The following is a 23,409-nucleotide window of genomic DNA, read 5'->3' on the forward strand; positions in this document are numbered from 1 at the left end:
ATACCTATTGAAGGGCTGGGGCTTTCTAGGTGGATCAGACAGTAAGGTAAAGGATCTGCCTGTCAATGCAGGAGAGGTGGGTTCTATCCCTAGGATGGGAAGACCCCCTGGGGAAGGAAATGGCAACCCACTCCAGTATTCTTGCCTGAGAAATCCCATGGACAGAGGAGCCTGGTGGGCTACAATCCATGGGGTCGTAGGGTCAGACACAACTGAGTGACTGACCACACAGGCAGACATTGAAGGGCTACTATATGTTAAGCACTTTCTAGGATTTTTCACACTTTATCTCTCAATCACTTCTCCCAATAAATCTATGAGGTAGGCTTAAAAAAAATTTTTTTTTGTCTAGTTTTTGGTGGAGCCATGGTGCAGCAGGTGGGATACAGGATCTTAGTTCCCAGACCAGAGATCAAACTTGCACCCCTGCAATAGAAGCTCAGTGTCTTAACCACTAGACCACCAGGGAAGTCCCTTGGAGCTCATATTTTTAGGCCTCTTTTTCAAGGTCCCGTAAATAGAAAAACACCAGAATCTGATTCTAAGTCAAATGTCTGTTCACAATGACATGGCACTTTCTGAACAAATTAAGCAGATTTAATCATTGTCTCTCTAACGCTGGCAAGAACTACTTCAGAACTGATTAACCTTGTGTGTGTTTATGTGTGCAGGGAACTATGAGCTGGAGAGGCTGATCTTTTCACAACATTTACTAGTCACCATAGAAGCTTGGAGTGTGGGTCTTCCTGGCCAATTCAGGGGTGATGCAACCAATGGCCAGGGTTGTGTATCTCAGGGAGACAGACTCTCTACACTTCCCATTTCAAGGCTGTACCACCTTTTCATCTGACATTTCTGATGAATCTGCTTTCTTGTGTTGGGACTTAAAGATTAAAATTTAGGCCCAGGTTTCTTATAAATTAAGGCAGAGAGTTGCAGAAATATCATCTGAAGATATCTGCTTTTCTTTCATGTATACATACACACTGTCACACAGAGTCTAATCTGGCCATATATGGATGGAAAAACTAATGTTCCTGGCTTTCCTCTCAGGAATAAGATAAGGTTTAACCCCAAAGATGGAGGCCAGAGGATTACCCCGAATACCCAGTGGAGAAGATTAGACTTGAACCCCGCAGATGCAGAGATCTGCATTGTGGAATTGACCCTGAGAAAGGGATTTGCAGATCAGTCATACACAGTGGCTGGTAGAGTCAGGATTAAAGTGCCTCAATTTCTCATTTCTCCCTCAGAGCTCAGATAACTTCAGACCCTAGGAATCGAAGTTCCATATGCTGGAAAAACAGACAGGACTGCACAGACTTTCTGTTGTTATTGTTATATTGTTGTCAAGCTATTTTATCTTTAATCTCCAAAATATAAGAAGCATCAGAGCATCATTTACTTCTTTGAAGTTAAATAAAATTATGCAGGTGTAGGAAATCACCTGTATTAGTCAATGTAAAAATATTTAAACATTAACTCCAGAGATGATACTATGCTAGGCACCAAATGGGGGGGTGGGGGAAGGAAGAAACAAATCATAATCTTTAAGGTTTTAAAAGAGTAGCATATATATTTTCCATTTAATGGGGAGCTGCAATGTTCTGGGCACTGTACTAAGAGCTTTATAAACACTCTGTCTTCACAACAAGATTAGGAGGCAGATAGTGTCCTATTCTGCAGAATAAGAAACAGACTCAAAGATTAAGCAGGTTGATTGTTCAAGGTCATAGCCAGCTAATGATGAGGTGGAGACTGGAACTCTGGTTTAAAGTCCTCTGAAGGCTCTGTCCAGCATGTCATACTGTCTTCCAACCTACATGGAGAGACTGATGTCTCCAGAAAGGACTGTGATGAAATAAAATAGATTTTCAAAAACCATAAGATCATATGTCTTCTTTTAATGTACAAACTATTTGTATACTGATTATAAAAGAAAAGTGAAAGCAAAGTTGCTCAGTTGTGTCCGACTCTTTGCAACCCCATGGACTGTAGCCTACCAGACTCCTCCAATAATGGGATTTTCCAGGCAAGAATACTGGAGTGGGTTGCCATTTCCTTTTCCAGGGGATCTTCCCGACCCAGGAATCAAACCTGGGTCTCCCCCATTGTAAGCAGATGCTTTTACCATCTGAGCCACCAGGGGAGTCCTTTACTGATTATAAAGATGCTATCAATCCTGTTTGGATTTACTGTCAGAATTCTAGGACACATTGTTTAAGATAGGCTTAGGGATAACAAACCTTTGTTCTCTTATCTTTAGACAAAAAAAAAAAAAAATCCCCTTTTATATGGGTCTGATTTTTGGTTATAATGGATCAATCCATTGAATGAATTAAGTGATTAAGCTAGATAACAGAACTAAAACAAAAAAAAGGAAAGAAAATAAAGGGTGATCATAAAGTAATGAGAATGTAATTGTATGCTTCTTGGAATGTTGGATTCTGAACCAGCGCCACTATCTTATTTTCATACCTCATATGCATGCATGTAAAAAAAAAATAGATTTACCAATAAGAAGGAGACCCTATTTAAGATCCAGTGAATGGAAGAGAAAAATGAGCCATGAGAGAGATATTTTGGAGGGCTTGGATAGGTCAGGGATCTTACTGAAAACCACTTGATATGATATTACTTGCCTTGTAAACGTGACCCTTAGTTGCCTCTTTCGTTCACAAAAAAAGCAAACCTGATTGCTTGGAAAAAAAATATCAAAACTCAGGAATTTTAAAGATTAAAATATTTTAAGATTTTGAATAATAAGTTCTTAAGGATTACAAAAGTTTAGAAGGGGACAGATTAATGTCCAGATGCAAACATCTGGACCATTCAGAAGAGTCAGCACTTTAAATCAATTGAGTAGGGAACTCAAGATGATTCACAAGTGTTCAGGAAGAACACTTCAACTTTCATTTCTATTAATTAAAAAAAATTTCATCCTTTTCAAGTTTCTATTTCTGTATATGTTTTATAATCTATGTAGCCTATTAGTTCATTATAACATGAATATAATAAATATCACACACAATATATATATGTATAAGAATATATCTATAAATTAACTGGGTGGGTGGGGGAGTGTGGGTTTCCCTCGTGGCTCAGCTGGTAAAGAACCAGGCTGGCAATGTGGGAGGCAGGAGAGACAAGGGTTGGCTCTCTGGGTCGGGAAGGTCCCCTGGAGGAGGAGACAGCAACCCACTGGAAGATGCTATGGACAGTGGAGCCTGGCAGGTAGAGCTGGGAGGTTGCAAAGAGTAGGACATGACTGGGCACACTCAGACATACATTAACTGATGAGGTAGCATGAGATCAAAAACGTTGGCACCCCTGCTCCAGACTGTCGAGAGAAGCAGGGTGGGACAGGCTCAATGTGCAAGAATGATGCTACCACTGGCGCTGCTTTAGCTGAGCATTTCTTTCTGTAATAACCACAGAGGTGGTCTGGAGGAGGATCTTTAGTGCTTTGGTTGCTTACTACCTTAGAGTCTTTCTTTCTGCACTGTGATTTTGGACTTAGGCTGATACACCTGCATGAGCCATCCTTGTTGGGAAAGTAGGTCATTGTCCAATGTGCTCCATTTGGGGGTGGAGGAATATGATTATGACCTAAGTGAGATGCACAAAGCAGAGTACGGTTAACAAGACCCTTGATCTGCACGGCGGAGACTCAGGCTGAAAGAAGTGTTTTCACTGACTGCTATTGGCAAAGTTATTTGGATGCCAGGTGCCCAAGGCCAAGCAGGAATTAAAAAGTTATAGACTGACTGTTAGAGTGTAAAGGCCTCAGAGGTCATCTGGTCCACACTCTCATTTTACAGTGAGGAAGCTGAGGTCAACAGCATTAGAACTTAACTATGTTGTTATGTAAGACTCTTGTCTTTAATGCAGAAGACAAGCACAATCCAATGTTTTTTGGGGCCAGTCCAACTCTTGGCTGGGCTCAGAAGGAGGACTTGTACCTGAGACTAGGAAAATGTTTTACTTTATAAGGAATGCAAATTTCACTTGATTTACATTAGCATATTTTTCCTCTATTTATATATGGAAATTGTTATAAGGAGACAATATTGAAGAGACCACATTGTGATATCTGTAATGCTTCAAACATACATAGCAAACATAGGAAACAAATTCAAACATAACAAATTTTGGTCTTATTCTATGAGTATAAGCCATTTAGCATGTTATTCGTCCTCTCAGGGACAGAAATATCAAATATTATAGAAGTGTCTTATAATGGCCAATGTTGAAATTTTCTCAAGCATTTTTATGGCTAATCCTTGAGAGGTTTTCTATATATTTTTTATTGACAGCAACTGAGAACATAATGCAATGATAATTCTCAAAAGGAAAATCTTAATTATTTAACTCTATGATTTTTCTAGAAGGAGTGTTTTAGACTCTATGTGTTGCATTAATTTATACATTTGATTTTCTCTAAGGATATCCAGTCTTAGTTTATGCCTCTGCAATACCACATGCATTTCTCAGGTTTCCATTCCCCCTGTCTGGAATGTCCTTCCTGCCTAGCTAATGTCTCATTTCCTTACAAACTTAGTTCAGGGGTTGCCTTAGAGAACTTCCCTTGGTTATTTCTTTGCAGAGAACAGAATTCTTCCTCTTTTGGGGTACTTTTATTATGACATTCCTCAGGCTTTGTTGAAATTATCTATGGAATTGCCTACTCCTTACACTAAGTCTTGAATTCTAGGGTTACAGAGAGATTCTTCTTTATCTCTACATCTTCAAGTCCTAGCAAGTGGTAGCTTCGGAATCATATTATTAGAGAAACACACACTATTTTTAGAATCTTATTAAAGAACAACTAAAAATATCCCGAAGTCTTATGAAGACTGGTTATATAGTAATTTACTATTCACTTCATGTAATCAACAGTTCTTGAATTAAATAAGCCATTCAGTTGCTTCAAAAGAGACATCTTGCATTTGATTCATATCAAATAGTGTGACATCAATAAGTTAACTCTGCTCAGAGCTTCAGAACAAGCTGAGAGAATTCTAGGTAATTACCTTTAGAGAGCATGAGTAGCTAAAACTACAACTAATAAAGTATTGGAGAAGTAAAATAACACTCTGGCCTCAGTCTCTTCTTTGAAAATTGTTTATTTTTGTCTGTTTCTCTCATCTTACATTAATATCTATAGTTCAAAAGGAATTATTGCTTTAATATACTAGAATTCTTTTTTTGTCCTAGGCAGCTATGAAATGCATGCTTTAAAAATGTAGTCGCTTGATAAATTTGTTTCATGTCAATTTCTTTCTGGAGGAAAACTAAATGTTTTAACCTATGATTCCATGTTTTTGATCCTGCTGGGTTGGCACATTATAGATGCTTATCACTTCTACATTTAAATTAAAGGAAGAAAATAGCTATAAATTTTATGACCTAGATAAAAATCATATTCCTGTACAATCTCTCATCCTTATAGCTTGATACTTTCTTAGGTTCTGAGAACTGATTTAAAGAAATCTAATTTCTTCCTTACTATTTATGGATTTCTCTCCCTTTTTATTCTTCAAGTAGCTTCTGCAGGGAAAACAAAGACTTGCCAGTGTGATGCTGATGGTTTGATTCTCTTGTGTTAATTTAAACCTAAACAACTATTGCAAAATTAAAACACTGCATATGAAGGCTCAATATTTTTCCCCTGAAGAAAAAGTTTTAGCATGAAGTCTGTTCCACTAGACTCCATATGCACCTACAGAACTAACAAACCATAACAAAGAATATACTTTCATCATTCTCTCAAACATCCATTATGCCAATGATAACTTCTTTCAAGAAATTCTAAGTCCCTTTGTCCCTCCAAAGGACCAGATTTGTGATTATGAAAAGGTCCTCCCTAAGTAAATGATGACGTGTTAAATTTCAATAGTGAATAAAGTCAAGAATAAGAAAGCAAGGCTTAGAAAGGTGAAGAAATAATTTATGGCGTTCCTGTATTCATTCATCTACTCATCCAGAGAAAGTGCTGTGTCGTACACGGAGAAGAGGCTGAATCCCAATCTCCTCTCAAGGAACTTAAAAGATAGTAGGGAAGGAGAGGTATGTCCATGAGTAACTATTGCCTTAGACAGGAAGTCACGTATGCATGCCAAGTCACTTCAGTTGTTTCCGACTGTTTGCAACATCATGGACTGTAACCCGCCAAGGCTCCTCTCCATGAGATTCTCCAGGCTAAAGTACTGGAGTGGGTTGCCATTTCCTGCTCCAAGACAGGAAGTCATGTTTCCGTATGCACAGATACAGCCCTATCAGTTGTTCAAACATTTAAACACTCCAATTCTGATGGGTTATGCTACTCCCCAGGTCTTGCAGGCGTCCCTCTTGCCCTTCAGATCCTAGCCAGAGACGCCCTTCCTGTCACCTCTCACAGTCCAGCAGATAATGGCAGAATGCTTGTGCCAACCAGGAGTTCCAGGTCTACTCTTGCTGTTGGGCCGTGGCCAGGGTAATTCCGGTTGTAAAACATTTGGCTAACCATCCTCGGATAAGTGATATGACGAGGAAATCAGATTGACTGGAAAATAACTGAGGAAATAATTGAGACTCCATTTTGAGGCCCAGCTTTGGGGAATGTCTTCAGAAAATTCTGGCTTTTATGATACAAAAACCAAGGTTGTATGCTGGGCTTACTACTAAAACATGTGTACTTTAATAGCTCAGGTGGAGCCTCTCAAAACACAGGCATGGAAGTTTAGTTCCTTTGTCTGCCATCCGTAATTTTCAGCTTGTGTTGTCAAATTTGCATTTGAAGCCGCTATTAAACCACAGCATCAAAATAATGATGACAGTTGCTGCAGAATATAAGAAATCAAAAGAAAAGGAAAAAGCTCAACCTCTGAAGAGAAGAATGGCTCCAAATGCGGTAATTACCCAGAGCCCTGAAGAGCCTCATTCACATGTAATGTATACTTCACACGAGGGAGGAAGTGCTATACAAACAAATCTGCACAGAACCTACAATTCCATCCGCCCAACACCAGGCAGGAACTGCTCCTACGTCTAGACAAGAGTGACTCAGAAAAATAAGTACTTTGGTGTGGAGCAAAGGCACTCAGGAAAATCTGTCAAAATCAGCATGGAAGTCATAACAAAAGAAAGATAAATTTGGTTTATCTTTGTTAAACCAAGAGAGGTGGGTCTTTGCTTCTAACTGTTCAGCACTTCCTTTGTTTATTCTGGCTGAAAAAACTTTTTGATTCTTACAGACTTTGATGAGACCTGATAAACTAGTAAGTACATACATATCGGGTGGTGGTGGTGTAGTCGCTAAGTCACGACCGACTCTTGCAACCCCGTGGACTGTAGCCCGCCAAGCTACCCTGTCCAAGGGATTTCCCAGGCAAAAATACTGGAGTGGGTTGCCAGTTCCTTCTCCAGGGAATCTTCCTGACCCAGGGATTGAACCCACGTCTCCTGCATTGGTAGGCGGGTTCTTTGCCACTGCGCCACCAGAGAAACCCTAAGTCTGTGTAAACCCAAGTAATACATTTATATAGGTTTTACTTTTGCTCTTATTTTTACTGTACCAAACAGAATGAAAGTAAACCCATCCTCATTTCTACCTTCCAGAGGTAACCCCTTTTAACTTTTTTCACTATCTTTTCCTTTTGGAATATATAGTCACTCCACAATTTTAACTAGCCTGTTAGTCATGCTATTGCTTCCTTGGCCAGTTTTGAACACCATTTCTTTACTTTCTGCTCTTAAGCCATCTAACCTACTGACCAAACCAAGCAGAATGAATCTCCTAAATGCTCCCATATCCTATTCTCTTCATGTGTTGCAATATTTAAACAATAACATATAGTTAGTGTTACATTTTTGTGATTAAATGTTACTGCTAAAGTAAAAAGTGGGCTTCCCTGGTGGCTCAGTGGTTAAGAATCCACCTACCAAGCAGGAGACGTGGGTTCAATACCTGCGTTGGGAACATCACCTGGAGAAGGAAATGGCAACCCACTCCAATATTCTTGCCTGGGAAATCCAATGGACAGAGGAACCTGGGAGGCTAGAGTCCATGGGACTACAGTCCATGGGGCTACAAAAGAGTCAGACATGACTGAGCACCTGAGCATGCACGATGAGTATTCTAAGATTACAGTATTATTTTTTCCAGGAGTTAAGTTGCCATTTCCCCTCACACTTAAGATTAGGTTCATAAATGTACTATTATCTCCCCAGTCCAAATTTTTCAAAAGATATGTCAAATAACTTGTACCTAATATTTTCCAAATATCTAATCACTATCAGATAATCTAACTGCTCTAATCCTTCCTCTTTAATGGAAATTTTCTCCCATAATCCTCTACATTGCTGTTCCAATCTTGCCTGTTCTCTGTAAACCTGTTGTGTGCTAATATTCAAGATTTCTCTATATCTTTCTTTTTAATCTGGATCCCCCATTTCTTGTTCCCCATGTCTCTCTTGTCTTTGATTTACTCTATTATTATTATTATTATTATTTTTTAAAATTATTTTTGGTTGTGCCATGCAGCATGCAAGATTTTAGTTCTCACATCAGGGATCAAACCCATGTACCCTGCAGTGGAAGCATGGAGTCTTAACCGGTGGACCAAAAGGGAAGTCCCAGGTTTACTCCTTTCTATTTCCAAAAATAAATTCTCAATATACTTCCTCACCATTAAGATTTCCTCTTCACGCCCAGTGTACTGAAATTTCATGGAGGTATGCCATATTGATGGGGTTATTCTTTCCTCTCTCTCTTTCATTTATTGTGCTGGCCATCAAAGGTACCTTTCAATCTGAAGATCTGTGTTGTCCAGGTCTGGGAAATTTTCATGTGTTACATCTTTTATATATTTGATATAAAAACAGTTTTATTCTGTTTTCTCTTTTGGAACCCTTTACTAGTCAGATGTTGGATCTCCTGAATTGGTGTTCTAACATTTTTTATCCTTTGTCTCTTATTTTTAATTTCCTTTTGTTATTGCTATTCTTTAGCAAATAGTTATTTGCTATTCTCTGGAAGATTTCCTCAACTTTATCTTCCAACTCTTCTATTTAATGCTATTATTTTTAGTTTTAAATTTTTAGGATCTTTCTTGTTCTCTGTTTCATTTTCATAGCAACTGTGGCAGATACACACCTTCAGATAACCCAATGAGTCACCTTTTAATCAAATATCCTCCTAGGCTTCCCTGGTGGCTCAGTGGTAAGAATCAACCTGCCAGTGCAGGAGACATAGGTTCGATCCCTCATCTGGAAAGATCTCACATGCTGTGGTGCAACCAGATCTGTGTACCAGAACTATTGAGCTTCTGCCCTAGAATCCCTGCTCTGCAACAAGAGAAGCCACCACAATAAGAAACCTGTACACCACAACTAGAGAGTAGCTCTCACTCGTTGCAACCAAAGAACAGCCTGTGTGCACCACTGAAGACGTAGCACTGCCAATAAATAAACTTTTAAAGAAATTCTAAGATTAACGTATATATATATAATCCCCCCTGCTCCTTGAACTTGGGCAGGTCCTTTGATTTGCTTCTAGCCAACAAAATATGGCAAAACCAATGAGAGGGTCCCTTCCATGATTAGGCTATATCATATTGTAAATGTAGAGGTTAGACTGCTATAACTACATTGTGGTATATCCGACAACGTCTTAGCAGAGTTGAGTGAGAGATTGGCCTACTGGCCTTGAAGAGGGACACAGCTATTTGGAGAGGGCCTATGAGAGCACCATCAGGCAAGGAACAGAGGTGGGGCTTTAGAAGCCAACAGCAGTCCCTCGCTGACAAGACAGCAAGAGAACAGCCTCTTACAAGCACAAGACATTGAGTTCTGCCAACAATCACATGTGCTTGAAAGAGAACTCCAATCTTCAAAAAGGAAGACAGCTCAGGTGACACCTTGATTGCAACCTGCAGAGAACCCAGTTAAGCCATGCCTGGACACTTGACCCATGGAAACTTTGGAATAAAAAAAATAGATGCAATTTTAACCTATTAAATTTTTGGTTATTTGTAATGGAGTAATAGATAATTAACATAGCAACCTACTCTTCTATCTTGTGGTTGCAATTTCTCTTCCTTTGTCTCCCTGAAGATTTCTTTACTTTCATAATAACAAGCTTCATTTTTTTTAAGAAAAGCTTTAATTGTTTTCATGTTGGGGGCTTCCACAAATCTCTGATAAAAATTGGGTGAAAGTTCATAATTAAAGAAAGGAACTAAAAGCTGCTTGAAAGTCTTATTGATCATGAATGATATATAAGTTTTTGTTGTTATTGCTACTTGTTAAGGAATTCCAAATTATAGTAATTAGAGGCCTTTATCTCTGGGGCAATTTCATTTTCCAGAGATAAAATTCTAACTCCCTGCCTGGTGGTTACTGTCTGGTTGCTGCATTCTGAAGACAAACTCTTTTCATCTTTAGTTCTGAGCTTTATACTTGACCTCCAAAAAACAGACAAATAAGCAAAAAACCCTGATTTTTATTTCTTGCTCATTTCTGTGTCAATACCCTTCTTTGGCTAATTTTAAGCTACCAATGGGACATGCATGTGTGAACAGAGTTGGGAAGAGATGTGTACTGCCGGCTCTTGAAAGTCATTATGCACTGCCTCTAGCACACCACTGGGTCCCAGAATCCAAAGTGTCTCCCATTTCAATTTCCCCAGAGAATAAACTTCTAAATATTGATGTACTGTATGTGTGTAGGTTGCTGCAACAGAGAGTTGGAAATCACAAAGGAGAAAAATAAATGGGAAATGAGGGCCTAGTGTAAAAATTTCCAGTGTCCCAATTCTTAGTTCAATTCTGAAATCACAGACCTTAAAAAGCAAAAGAATGAAATGCCAGGCTATATCTGTGAGCTTTCTTAGACATAGGAGAGGTTTACATGTTTGAGCTTGTTCTCTGGGACCATATCCGATGACTGAAGGAATCCAGACCCAATCTTTTCAGCATAATCCCAGAAGAAAAGGCATCTTTCATCCTCAGCCCCTTATTTAGATGTCTCATGCATGTATCCCTTAACAGTTCAGGAGCTGTCAAATTAAGGGTTAGCATCTCCCAGATTTGTAATTTTAACCTGTCTTCCTTTGATATGCAAAGAGCAGCATCAGCTTAAATGACAGATTTACCAGGAGCTCTTCACACCTTTTTCCTTTCCTAGCAGTTTAGTTGGCTTCTCAGTGGAAGGAGGTCACAGCAAAACCCTCTGAGAACAAAGCAGTGTTCCCAGGTCCTTGCCTGCTGATCCTATTCCAAGCCAGGGCCCAGTTCCAAAACTTTGGTTCCAAGTTTGAGAAGGGCTAAGATACAACACAATACTGTTTGTCCTTTTGCTTGGACATAGTGGAGGGCAGCAGGGGGCCAGAGGCCAGTTTACTAAGATAACAAGACTAGCTTCTCTCCTTTCCTTAAAGTAAAAGGGGAATGATCTTGGCAGCACCCTGAGGGCTAGGGAGTCCTGGGAAGAACCTGGCTGGTGTTCCCATCCTCCTCCTCTCTCCTGGAGGGTTTCTGTCTGATCCCTCTAATCTCCGCAGGGTTGGCCAGGCCAACTGGGCAGCTGCATCCCAACGGGGGTAGTGGTGCCTCTTTGAAGTTGGAGGCTGTGCTTGTCTTGCTCTGTGGGAGCCTGCAGCACAGAGCTACGTCTCTGCCAAATGTTCAGAATAATGGAGACCAGGGCTGCATCCCTTCCAGGAGAAGTTTCCTAGGACAAGAGGACCCAGGGCTGCCATTTACAAGCCCTCCAAACAGACCAGTTGCAAGGTTCTTGCCTGGCCCAGTAAAATCTAGATGCTGTCCTTTGCATTCTCACGGTATTTTTATTACATAGAGAAAGCATAGATTTCTCTGTCTTACCATATTGATTTTCTATATTGCTTTTTTTTTGAAAAGTGAAATTTAGAGTTTTTTTGGAAAAAACTACAGAATATTTGTTGGAAAATATAGAGAATGCAAAAGACAGAGATACTACCCAGAGAAAACCATTAGTAAGATCTTGAAATATTTTTCCAACCACTTTTTTTTCACTAAAGATTTTTTTTGTGGTAAAACTCACATAACGTAAAATTTATCATCTTAACCATACTTAAGTGTTACAATTCAGTGGCATTAAGGGTATTCACAATGTTGTGTAATCATCACCACAATTTCCATATTTTTTCATCATCCTCAACAGAAACTCTACAACCATTATATCATAACTACTTGTCTCCAATTCCCACCAGACACTGGTTATCTCTAATCTACTATACCTTTCTATGTATTTGCCTACTTTAAAAAGCTCATGTAAGTGGAATCATATAGTGTTTGTCTTTTTTGTCTCTGGCCTATTCCACTTAGCATATTTTCAAATTTTATTTCATGCTGTATCATATATCAGAACTGCATTCCTTTTTATGGAGGAGTAATATTCCATTGTATGTGTTTACCGCACTTTATTTATCCATTCATCTGCTGATAGACACTTGGTTTGTTTATACCTTTTGGCTACTATATATAATGCTGATAGGAACGTTTGTTTATAAGCATCTGTTTGAGTCCCTGTTTTCTGTCCTTTGAGTCTATACCTATGAGTGGAATTGTTGGATCACATGGTAATTTCACATTTAAGTTTTTGAGAAAACATGAACTTTCTCCCAAACACCTGTACCATTTTATGTTCACACTAGCAATGTGCATAAGTGTCCCAATTCTTCCACATCCTTCCCAATACTTGCTATTTTCTTTTGCTTTTTTTTTTTATGACAGCCATGCTAATGGAAATGAGGTGATATCCCACTGTGTTTTTTATTTGCATTTCCCTAATGGTTGATGATGTTGAGCTTCATGTGCTTACTGGCCATTTATATATTTATTCATGGAAATATCTACTTGAGTCTTTTGCCTATTTTTTTAATTGGGTTGTTTCTCTTTAGTTTGTTTCCAGTCAACTTTATATACATTTCTTTCCCTTTAATTCCACAGATGAGATCATAGAGCGTGTACTTTTGTACCCTGATTTTCCACAAAACAATTAATGTAACTGAGCAGGGCCCCATAGGGCCTTCCCAGGACAGGCCTTTCATCATAACCTCTGTTTCAGTTCCTCTCTGAAGCACCCAGATAACAGTATTTGATGCACATTTCCCTAGTTGTTTGACAGATATGGACCCCCCCCCCCCCCTTTAAATCAAATGTGCTAACTACTGGATGACTATAAGCACACATCCCCAGGCCTCCTGGAGTCCGAGGACTGATAATGTTAACCACTGTGACACCAACCTAATCGACAGCACATTAGAGAATTGTGCATGAACTGATCATATACCCTGTGACCGCCCCCTCCCCTGTCTGGCCTTTAACATTGTTTTGTGGAAACCTTCAAGGGAGCCCAAGGCTTTTCAGGGCAAGAGCCATCCATCTCCTTGCATGGCCCTGCCATAAACCCTTCTCGCTTTTGGTTTGTTTGGACTCAGTGTGTGTCAGGCACATGGACTCATGCTAACATTAAGATGGCTTATTATGTCTGTTTTTCCATTCTATCACACTGTGCCCATGAAGGGCAGTGACCAAGTTCATATCTCAATCTCATCTTTTAATCAAAGGGAAATTACAATGTGCAATGCTTTTTCAAGCCTCTGATTCTTTGTACATTCCCTCTGGTTGCCACTATCTACCCAACTCTCTTCAACTACTTCAGTTCAGTTCAGTTGCTCAGTCATGTCCGACTCTTTGTGACCCCATGGACTGTAGCACTCCACACTTCCCTGTCCATCACTGACTCCTGGACCTTACTCGAATTCATGTCCATCGAGTCGGTGATGCCATGCAACCATCTCATCCTCTGTCGTCCCCTTCTCCTCCTGCATTCAATCTTTCATAGCATCAGGGTCTTTTCTAGTGAGTCAGTTCTTCTTATGACGTGGCCAAAGTATTTGAGTTTCAGCTTCAGCATCAGTCCTTCCAATTAATACTCAGGACTGATTTCCTTTAGGACTGACTGGTTGGATCTCCTTGCAGTCCAGGGGACTCTCAAGAGTCTTCAACACTGCAGGTCGAAAGCATCAATTCTTCAGTGCTCAGCTTTCTTTAGAGTCCAACTCTCATATCTATACATGACTACTGGAAAAACCATAGCTTTGACTAGACAGACCTTTGTTGGAAAGTAATGTCTCTGTTTTTTAATATGCTGTCTAGATTGGTCATAACTTTTTTTCCAAGGAGCAAGCATCTTTTAATTTCATGAATGCAAGCACCATCTGCAGTGATTTTGGAGCCCAAGAAAATAAAGTCTGTCACTGTTTCCATTGTTTCCCATCTATTTGCCACGAAGTGATGGGACCAGATGCCATGATCTTAATTTTATTATGTTGAGCTTTAAGCCAGCTTTTTCACTCTCCTCTTTCACTTTCATCAAGAGGCTCTTTAGTTCCTCTACACTTTCTGCCATAAGGGTGGTATTATGTGCATATCTGAAGTTGTTGATATTTCTTGCTGCAATTTTGATTCCAGCTTGTGCTTCATCCAGCCTGGCATTTCACATGATGTACTCTGCATAGAAGTTAAATAAGCAGGGTTACAATATACGGCCTTGACGTACTCGTTTCCCATTTTGGAATCAGACTGTTGTTCCATGTCCTGTTCCAACTGATGCTTTTGACCTGCATACAGATTTCTCAGGAGGCAGGTCAGGTGGTCTGGTATTCCCATCTCTTGAAGAATTTTCCACAGTTTATTGTGATCCACACAGTCAAAGGCTTGTAGTCAATAAAGTAGAAGTAGATATTTTTCTGGAACTCTCTTGCTTTTTCTATGATCCAACAGATGTTGGCAATTTAATCTCAGGTTCCTCTGCCTTTCTAAATCCAGCTTGAACATCTGGAAGTTCACGGTTCATGTAGTGTTGAAGCCTGGCTTGGGGAATTTTGAGGATTACTCTGCTAGTGTGTGAGATGAATGCAATTGTGTGGTAGTTTGAACATTTTTTGGCATTGCCCTTCTTAGGGATTGGAATGAAAACTAACCTTTTCCAGTCCTGTGGCCACTGCCGAGTTTTCCAAATTGGCTGGCATATTGAGTGCAGCACTTTAACATCATCACCTTTTAGGATTTGAAATAGTTCAGCTGGAATTACATCACCTCCACTAACTTTGTTCATAGTGATGCTTCATAAGGGTCACTTGACTTTGCATTCCAGGATGTCTGGCTCTAGGTGAGTGATCACACCATCGTAGTTATCTGGGTCATGAAGATCTTTTTTGTATAGTTGTGTGTTCTTGTTACCTCTTCTTAATATCTTCTGCTTCTGTTAGGTCCATACATTTCTGTCCTTTATTGAGCCCATCTTTGCATGAAATGTTCCCTTGGTACCTCTAATTTTCCTGAAGAGATCTCTAGTCTTTCCCATTCTATTGCTATCTTCTATTTCTTTGCATTGATCAATGAGAAAGACTTTCTTATCTCTCCTGGCTATTCTTTGGAACTCTGCATTCAAATGGGTATGTTTTTCCTTTTCTCTTCTGCTTTTAGTTTCCCTTCTTTTCTCAGCTATTTGTAAGGCCTCCCCAGACAACTCTTTTGCCTTTTTGCATTTCTTTTTCTTGAGGATGGTCTTGATCAATGCTTCCTGTAAAATGTCACAAACTTCCATCCATAGTTCTTTAGGAACTCTGTCAGATCTAATCCCTTGAATCTATTTATCACTTCTACTGTAAAATCGTTAGAAATTTGATTTGGGTCATACCTGAATGGCCTAGTGGTTTTCCCTACTTTCTTCAAGTTAAGTCTGACTTTGGCAATAAGGAGTTCATGATCTGAGCCACAGTCAGCTTCCGGTCTTATTTTTGCTGACCGTATAGAGCTTCTCCATCTTTGATTGCAAAGAATATAATCAATCTCATTTCAACTATTGACCATCTGGTGATGTCCATGTGTAGAGTCTTGTGCTATTGGAAGAGCGTGTTTGCTATGACCAGTGAGTTCTCTTGGCAAAATCTGTTAGCCTTTGCCCTGCTTCATTTGTACCCCAAGGTCAAATTTGCCCATTACTCCAGGTATCTCTTGACTTCCTACTTTTTTATTCCAGTCCCCTATGATGAAAAGGACATGTATTTTGGGTGTTGGTTCTAGAACATCTTACTGTTCTTCACAGAATCATTCAACTTCAGCTTCTTCAGCATTACTGGTTGGGGCATAGACTGGGGGTACTGTGATATTGAATGGTTTGTCTTGGAAATGAACAGAGATCATCCTGTCATTTTTGAGATTGCACCCAAGTATTGCTTTTCAGACTCTTGTTGACTATGAGGGCTACTCCATTTCTTTGAAGGGAATCTTGCCCACAGTAGTAGATATAATGGTCATCTGAGTTCAACTCATCCATTCCAGTCCATTTTAGTTCACTGATTGCTAAAACGTCAATGTTCACTCTTGCCATCTCCTCTTTGACCACTTCTAATTTACCTTGATTCATGGACCTAACATTCCGGGTTCCTATGCAATATTGCTCTTTACAGCATCGGACCTTGCTTCTATCACCAGTCATATCCACAGCTGATTGTTGTTTTTGCTTTGGCTCCGTCTCTTCATTCTTTCTGGAGTTGATTCTCCCCTCTTCTCTGGTAGCATGTTGGGCATCTACTGACCTGGGGAGTTCATCTTTCAGTGTCCTATCTTTTTGTACTTTCATGCTATTCATGGGGTTCTCAAGGCAAGAATACTGAAGTGGTTTGCCATTCCCTTCTCCAGTGGACCACGTTTTGTCAGAACTCTCCACCATGACCCATCTGTCTTGGTTGGCCCTATGTGGCATGGCTCATAGTTTCATTGAGTTAGAAAAGGCTGTGGTCCATGTAATTAGTTTGATTAGTTTTCTATGATTGTGGTTTTCACTCTGCCTGCACTCTGATGGATAAGGATAAGAGGCTTATGGAAGCTTCCTGATGGGAGAGACTGACTGTGGGGGAAACTTCATCTGCTTAGCGAGCTCCTGTTTATCCAGCAACACCCAGCCTTCCCTGACTTAAGGCAGAGTTGATGATTCTCTTTTTTGGTTCATCACTTATCACGTGGTACTTAATAGTTTACTGTCTGTCTTGTCTCCCAGTCTGTGAGGTCTGCCCTTAAGGGCAAAGTGCATGTCTTCTTGGTCATTGTGTCTTTACCATCTGTCAGGGATCCTGGAAAATACCAGATATTTAATAAAAGTGTGTTGAATACTGATTAAAGGAAGTATGGGAATTTGTTTAAAAAACATACAGAATTTCTCTGTAAACATAAATGAGGCCCAGTTACTCCCTTCTGTACAGGCGTCAGGGAACAAAAGTAACTGACTATTTTAAAAGGCTGTATGGTTTACAAAGTGCTTTCACATGTTCTATTTTGTTTAATCTCTACAACAGCTTTGTTAAGAAAGTGGAATTGGCCTCACTTTATGGATATGTTGCAGAGAGAAGTCAATTCTGATTCCGTGCTGAAACTGTTTCTTTGACTTGCTTTCTGTTGCTTTTGTTATTATAATCATACATGATGGCTGGCCTTAGAGAGTCCCACTCCTCTGCCTGACTGTTGGACTTCCCTGGTGATTCAGCTGGTAAAGAACCTGCCTGGCAATGCAGGAGGCAAAGAGACGTGGGTTCAATCCCTGGGTTGGGAAGATCCCCTGGAGAAGGGAATGGCAACCCACTCCAGAGGAGCCTGGTGGGCTACAGTCCGTGGGGGGAAAAGAATCAGACACAACTAAGCAACACTTTCACTGCCTGACTGTTAAGCTAAATGCCTTTGCTCATAACCCGGTTCACCTGTAGATTGCAAGAAGAAAGAAATTAACACATCCCCCTGCCTGAGGCTTGCCATTCTAGGAGATATTTGCAAGATAATTGGCCTTTTCACTTTGTTTCATCACCACCCCCATCTCTGTCCCAGAAAAGAACCTGGCATCTAGACTCTGACAAGATGGTTATTTTGAGACATTAGGTTGCCATCTTCTCAGACAGCAGGCTCTCCAAATAATGTCTTATTCCTTACCTCAACACCTTGTCTCTCAGATTCATTGGCCCATTGTGTGGCAAGCACTTGTGACAGATACAGTATCTCAGGGAGCTTGTGATTTGGCCAAAGTCAAACATCTGGTAAGTATTATCCTGTAGCAAACCACTTCCATTTTGGAAATTTTACTCTGCTGTTGATTGGAGGTACAAACAGGCATACTATATCCTTTGTGCTAACTGCCCAACCCCCAAACAAATAATATACTTAAGTCCTGATTCACATAGATTTTGACGACTGGCTAAGGCCAGCTTCTTCTTCAACATAGACTCTGCTTGACCAAGCCATTTCACTATGAACTTTATCTGATGCGTTATCAGATAGGCAGCATAGCAAGCACATCTTAGTGGGAAGAATGTGGGTTTCTGCGCCAGATGGACCAAGGTGAAAATCCTGGCTTAACCACTAACCAGTTTTTATCTCATGGGCAATTATTTCATGTCTTTGAGCCTTGATTTGTTTATCTGTAAAGCAGGGATTATAGTAGTTGTAATATTATGATTTATAATAAGAAATGTATATTTGGTCTTCATCTCAGTTCTGGCACAGAGCTCCTAAAACCTTTGAAATTTCCTAAACAGTAAGAACACCAAAAATGAAAGGAATGGCTATCTCTTGTTATTCATAATATGCCCCTTTCTGCCACCCCAAAGTTTATGTTAATGAGGTGATTTTGAAAAGACCCTAAGAATGGGAGCTAGTTGCCTGGAGAACCTACCATGTTATTCAAGGGCTGGAACTTTCAATCCCACTCTCTAATCTCTGGGGAGGAGAACACAGCTGGATTTTAAATCAATCACCAATGGCCAGTGATCTAACCAATCATGCTTATAAATGACACCTCCATAAAAATCTAAAAGGATGGGTGTCTGAGAACTTCCAGGTTGGTGGAATTATGGAAACATGCTGAGACAGTGTGCTCGGAGAAAGCATGGAAGTCCCTCACCCTTTCCCCACACCTCATTCTATGCCTCTCTTCCATCTGGCTTTTACTGAGTTATCTCTCTTTATAATAAACTGGTAATCTAGTAATTTCTCTTCCTAGAATGCTTCCTTGGTGCCACAGTGGTAAAGAATCCTCCGGCCATTGAAGAAGATGTAAGAGACACAGGTTCGATCCCTGGGTTGGGAAGATCCCTGAAGTAGGAAATGGCAACCCACTCCAGTGTTCTAGCCTGGGAAATCCCATGGACAGAGGAACCTGGTGGGTGACAGTCTATGGGGCTGCAAAGAGTTGGACACTACTGAGCATGCAGGCATGCTTATTGCTTATTAACCTAGTAATTAAACTGTTCTGAGTTCTGTAAGAAACACTAGCAAGTTAATCAAACCCAAGGAGTGGATACTGGGAACTTTCGACTTATAGCCAGTTGATCAGAAGGACAGATGACAATAGAATTTGTAATTGGCATCTGAAGTGGGGACACTCTTGCAGAACTGAGCCCTTAACCTGTGGGATCTGATGCTATCCCCAGGCAGATGGTGTCAGAATCGAGTTAGATCGTCAGATTCACAGTTCATGTCACAGAATTGCTTGATGTATGGAAAACTCATACGTCTGATGTCACAAATACAGTAGTATAGTAGGTGAGAGTAAAGGAGAGACACAAAGGAGTGTGTTTTTTCCCTTTAGAATTGTATTTTTCTCATAAGCTTGTTGTGAGGATTAGATGAGGCATGGTATGCCTACTAGCACACACTGAGTTCCAAGTAAATGTCACATTCCTGCCATTCCTCTGCCTAAGGACATCCTTGTGTATTAAATCTATTTGCCTCATCATGCAGCTTGAGTTTTTTTTTTTTTTTAAGGACTTAAACAGATCTTCTAGAAGAACTTAGAAGATTCTTTTCTCCCACAATGACTCTAAGAAGACTATAGTCTGTAATTTCACTGATAATTACAAGAATCCACTGCCAAACGACAGCTGATTGCCAGGACTGCCTTGCCTGGGACATTTGCCAATCTCAAGGCATGGACAAAAGAGAGGGCAGGGATGCAATCTAGGAGACCAGCTTTCTCAGAGACGCCCTCAGGAGAGACCCGCATGGCATGAATGAATGAATACCAGCAGAAGAAGACATCCCTTGAAGCCGAGAGGGTCTCATTGGTTTGGTCTGCATGCAAAAAATGCAAACTACTGTCTACACCCCTGGGCAGACTGTATTGCTTGCTAAGTTTTGTTTAGTAGAGGCACTTTAACATTGTGGGTTTATTCCTATATCATACACTGGGTCATTCACATCTCAGATGAGCCCGGGTGGACCACAGATCGATCCTGTCTGGTTGCGCCTTCCAAGAAACACAGGCAGGAATGAATACCAGATTCCAGGTACTCTCTGAAGCAGTGGACTAAAGAGCATGTGGTCCCCAAGGTGACGTAAAGGTGGAATCAGCAAGGTCTCATTCTTTGATTTTTTTTTTCAAGGTTAAAAACTACAAAGTTGGGAATCCTTCAGTCCTGAGTTTTAGAAGGTGCTCTAAGTGTGGTGTGGGACTTTCCTGGTGGCTCAGTGGGAAAGAATTGGCCTGCTATGCAGGAGACAGAAGAGATGATGCTTGATGCCTGTGTGGGGAAGATCCCCTGGAGTAGGAAGTGGCAACCCATTCCGGTATTCTTGCCTGGGAAATTCCATGGACAGAGGAGCCTGGTGGGCTACAGTCCATGGAGTCACAAGGAATCAGACATGACTTAGTGACTTAACAAGGTTGGTGCATGGAGGGTTAGATAGGTAGGTAGGTGGGTAGATAGGTAGGTAGATAGATAGGTTAGGTAGATAACTGTTAACCCAGGAGTGATTCTGGTAGCATCTCTCTCCTGTTCCACCAAAGACAACCTTGCGTTTTCCAGCCCTGCTGTCCTCCATCCTCTGTGTCTGGAGAGAAGCATGGTGGGTCCACGTGTTAAGGTGTTGAGCAGAGGAGGGGCGTGTCACAGGAAGAAAGATGTAAAGCTTGTGAAAGAGAATGAGTTTTTCTCTGGAGGGTGGGGGTGGGGAGGAGGTGAGAGTTGAAGAGAAAGGCTTTGGAGCAGCTGTGGGGTTGCAGCGTGGTGTGCTCATAAGCCAGCTCTCTGGTAACGTAAAAGGAGACTTTCCCAGTCCCGTGGTGTAAATACTTTCACTATGGCTGATCACAAGCTGCCAATGTGAAGTCAACTGGCTAGAAAAATTCAGCATACCACCCAGTGGCAGGGAAGTAGAGAAAAAAGAAAAGCGTTAGTATTTTAATCACCTTTCAGGTTCTTTGAGAAACAAGGCTGAAGAATCCTGTTACTTTGAGCTCTTGAACTATGTGTTTGAATTATAAGGCTATTCTGACAGGTTCAAATAAACTTCCTGGCTAATAAGGGCAATGCTCAGAAGGAAAGGGGGAGAGAGACCTAAGCTTGTTGAGTACTTATTATATGTCCAGTATTTCATGTACTTTATGGCATTCACATCTCACAATAACACTAGACCAAGTATGATTGGTTTCATGTAAGTAAGTAAGTAAGTAAGAAAATGTAGGTTCAGAGATTTGAAGTAACTTTCCTAAAGTCATACCTCTAGAAGTATGCCTTGTAGGACATGAATCTGGTCTCTCTTGACTCCAAACTCAGGGTTTGTTCACCACGCTGTATAACCTCGGGATTCCCTGCTGGCTGGTAAAGAATTCCACCTGCCATGCAGTAGACATGGGTTCAGTCCCTCATCAGGGAGATTCCCTGGAGAAGGGATTGGCTACTCACTCCAGTATTCTTGCCTGGAGAATCCATGGACGGAGGAGTCTGGTGGGCTACAGTCCACGGGGTCTCAAAGAGTCAGATACAACTGAGCAACTAACACTGCACGATCTGTTCCACTGTGACCCACAGCAGAAGTCTAGCATGCAGAATCCAGAGGGGTCATTGCATCATCTTCAGTTTCCCATTCATTATTTTCACTAAGAGGATACTTGTACTCAAAACCTCTGTTCCCATGTATTTGCCTCCTCTCCTCTTCTTCCCCTTTAGTTCTCGTATTATTCCAAAGTCCAAAATACACTGTTGTTTCAAGAGCACAACTAACTTCCATCTTGATGTGAGAGTTTTAGAAATACAAACCTTGATTCAGGCAGAACCCATGACTTTCCACTCAGGCTACTCAGGAAGCTTTCCCAAAGCCCCCAGTCCTGAACATATCCCTCAGCTGCTGTGGCCCATAAGCTTTTGGTCTGATAACTCTTCTAGCTGTTTCTTGAGACTCTAAACCTCTAGATAGTGGTTCTTCTTATTTGTTAAGATCAAGCTTGCTTCTTCAGTCCAACATGAGTTCTCATGTGTGGTAGTGCTTTCAATCTCTGGGTAAGTAGATGCCTGTCTTTCTTCTACTCCCAATCTCCATGGCCTTAGGCATCACTTTCTCAGTGGGTAAGTCTGTGGTCCATTGACTTTTGATGAAACACACATCTCTGGGTCTGGCTATTATTCTGTTTTCTGCCAGCTTTCTGTTCTCTGTGTGGTTCCTGCAGAAGTTGTCCATCCCAGACACAGATCACCGCCATGTTGGATCACCACCTTGTTGGGAGGATCTGAATCCTGTACTATGGTGTCCCCAGTTTGTGGTTCTTATTATATACCTGCAAGTTAGAGGAAATCATTGGCTTGTCTAGGGAAAACCTCATGAACTTTCATCTTATGAGAAGTTAAAAAGTACTCAAATGAGTATTCAGGAAGGCAGAGAGTTTAGGTCTGTTATAATATGGCTCTGTAGTCACAGGCTACTTAATTTTCATTCCATTTAACAGCTGATGAATCTTCACATCTCATGATCCTGATCTGTAACATGGGACTATTCATGGCATGTAGCTTAGAGGATTGCTGGGAAGATCAAATGTGATAACACATGCCTAATGCTTAGCACAGTGCCTGGTTAAATTCATACCAACCGTGATTATAACTGTTTCTCAGAATGTAGCCCATACATGATATTTCATAAGGTGTCTTTGACATATAAGATGATCAATAGTCATTTATGCTCATATTGCCTTGAAACATCAAGTTTCTGCCTCACAGGAGCACCCTGATCCTCCCTCAGCCAGGAGGTTTAGACTCAGGTGGGGGAAGGCAGTGGGGGAAGGACTTCTCTTACTAGCCTAGTGTTCCAAAGTTGCCTGTCTGAATAGGGGAGAGAGTGTGGGGTGTGGGTAGAAGATGTTCTTTTTGAATCAAAGCAGAGCTTAGATGTATCCCTAGTAGGATTTTCTGGGATAGCAAATTATATTCTCCCTGTAGCATTCTTTAATGGAAAACCTTCCCAATTCTATACCTCGAAAAAGCCACAAGCTAACAGCACCATATAGTGTGGACCTAAAATTTACATTTCCCAATGAAGACAACATAGTAAGCAGTTGCCATGT

The 23,409-nt window shown here is 40.7% G+C and overlaps 1 protein-coding gene across 2 annotated transcripts in view; it reads right to left on the minus strand.

Moving 5' to 3' along the window:
- The window catches only part of LOC110130659 (schwannomin-interacting protein 1), an 846,110-nt gene that overhangs the window by 278,084 nt on the left and 544,617 nt on the right, over window positions 1-23,409 (minus strand). The window lies entirely within an intron of this gene.

Source organism: Odocoileus virginianus, chromosome 4, assembly GCF_023699985.2.
Source record: "Odocoileus virginianus isolate 20LAN1187 ecotype Illinois chromosome 4, Ovbor_1.2, whole genome shotgun sequence".
Taxonomy (NCBI): domain Eukaryota; kingdom Metazoa; phylum Chordata; class Mammalia; order Artiodactyla; family Cervidae; genus Odocoileus; species Odocoileus virginianus.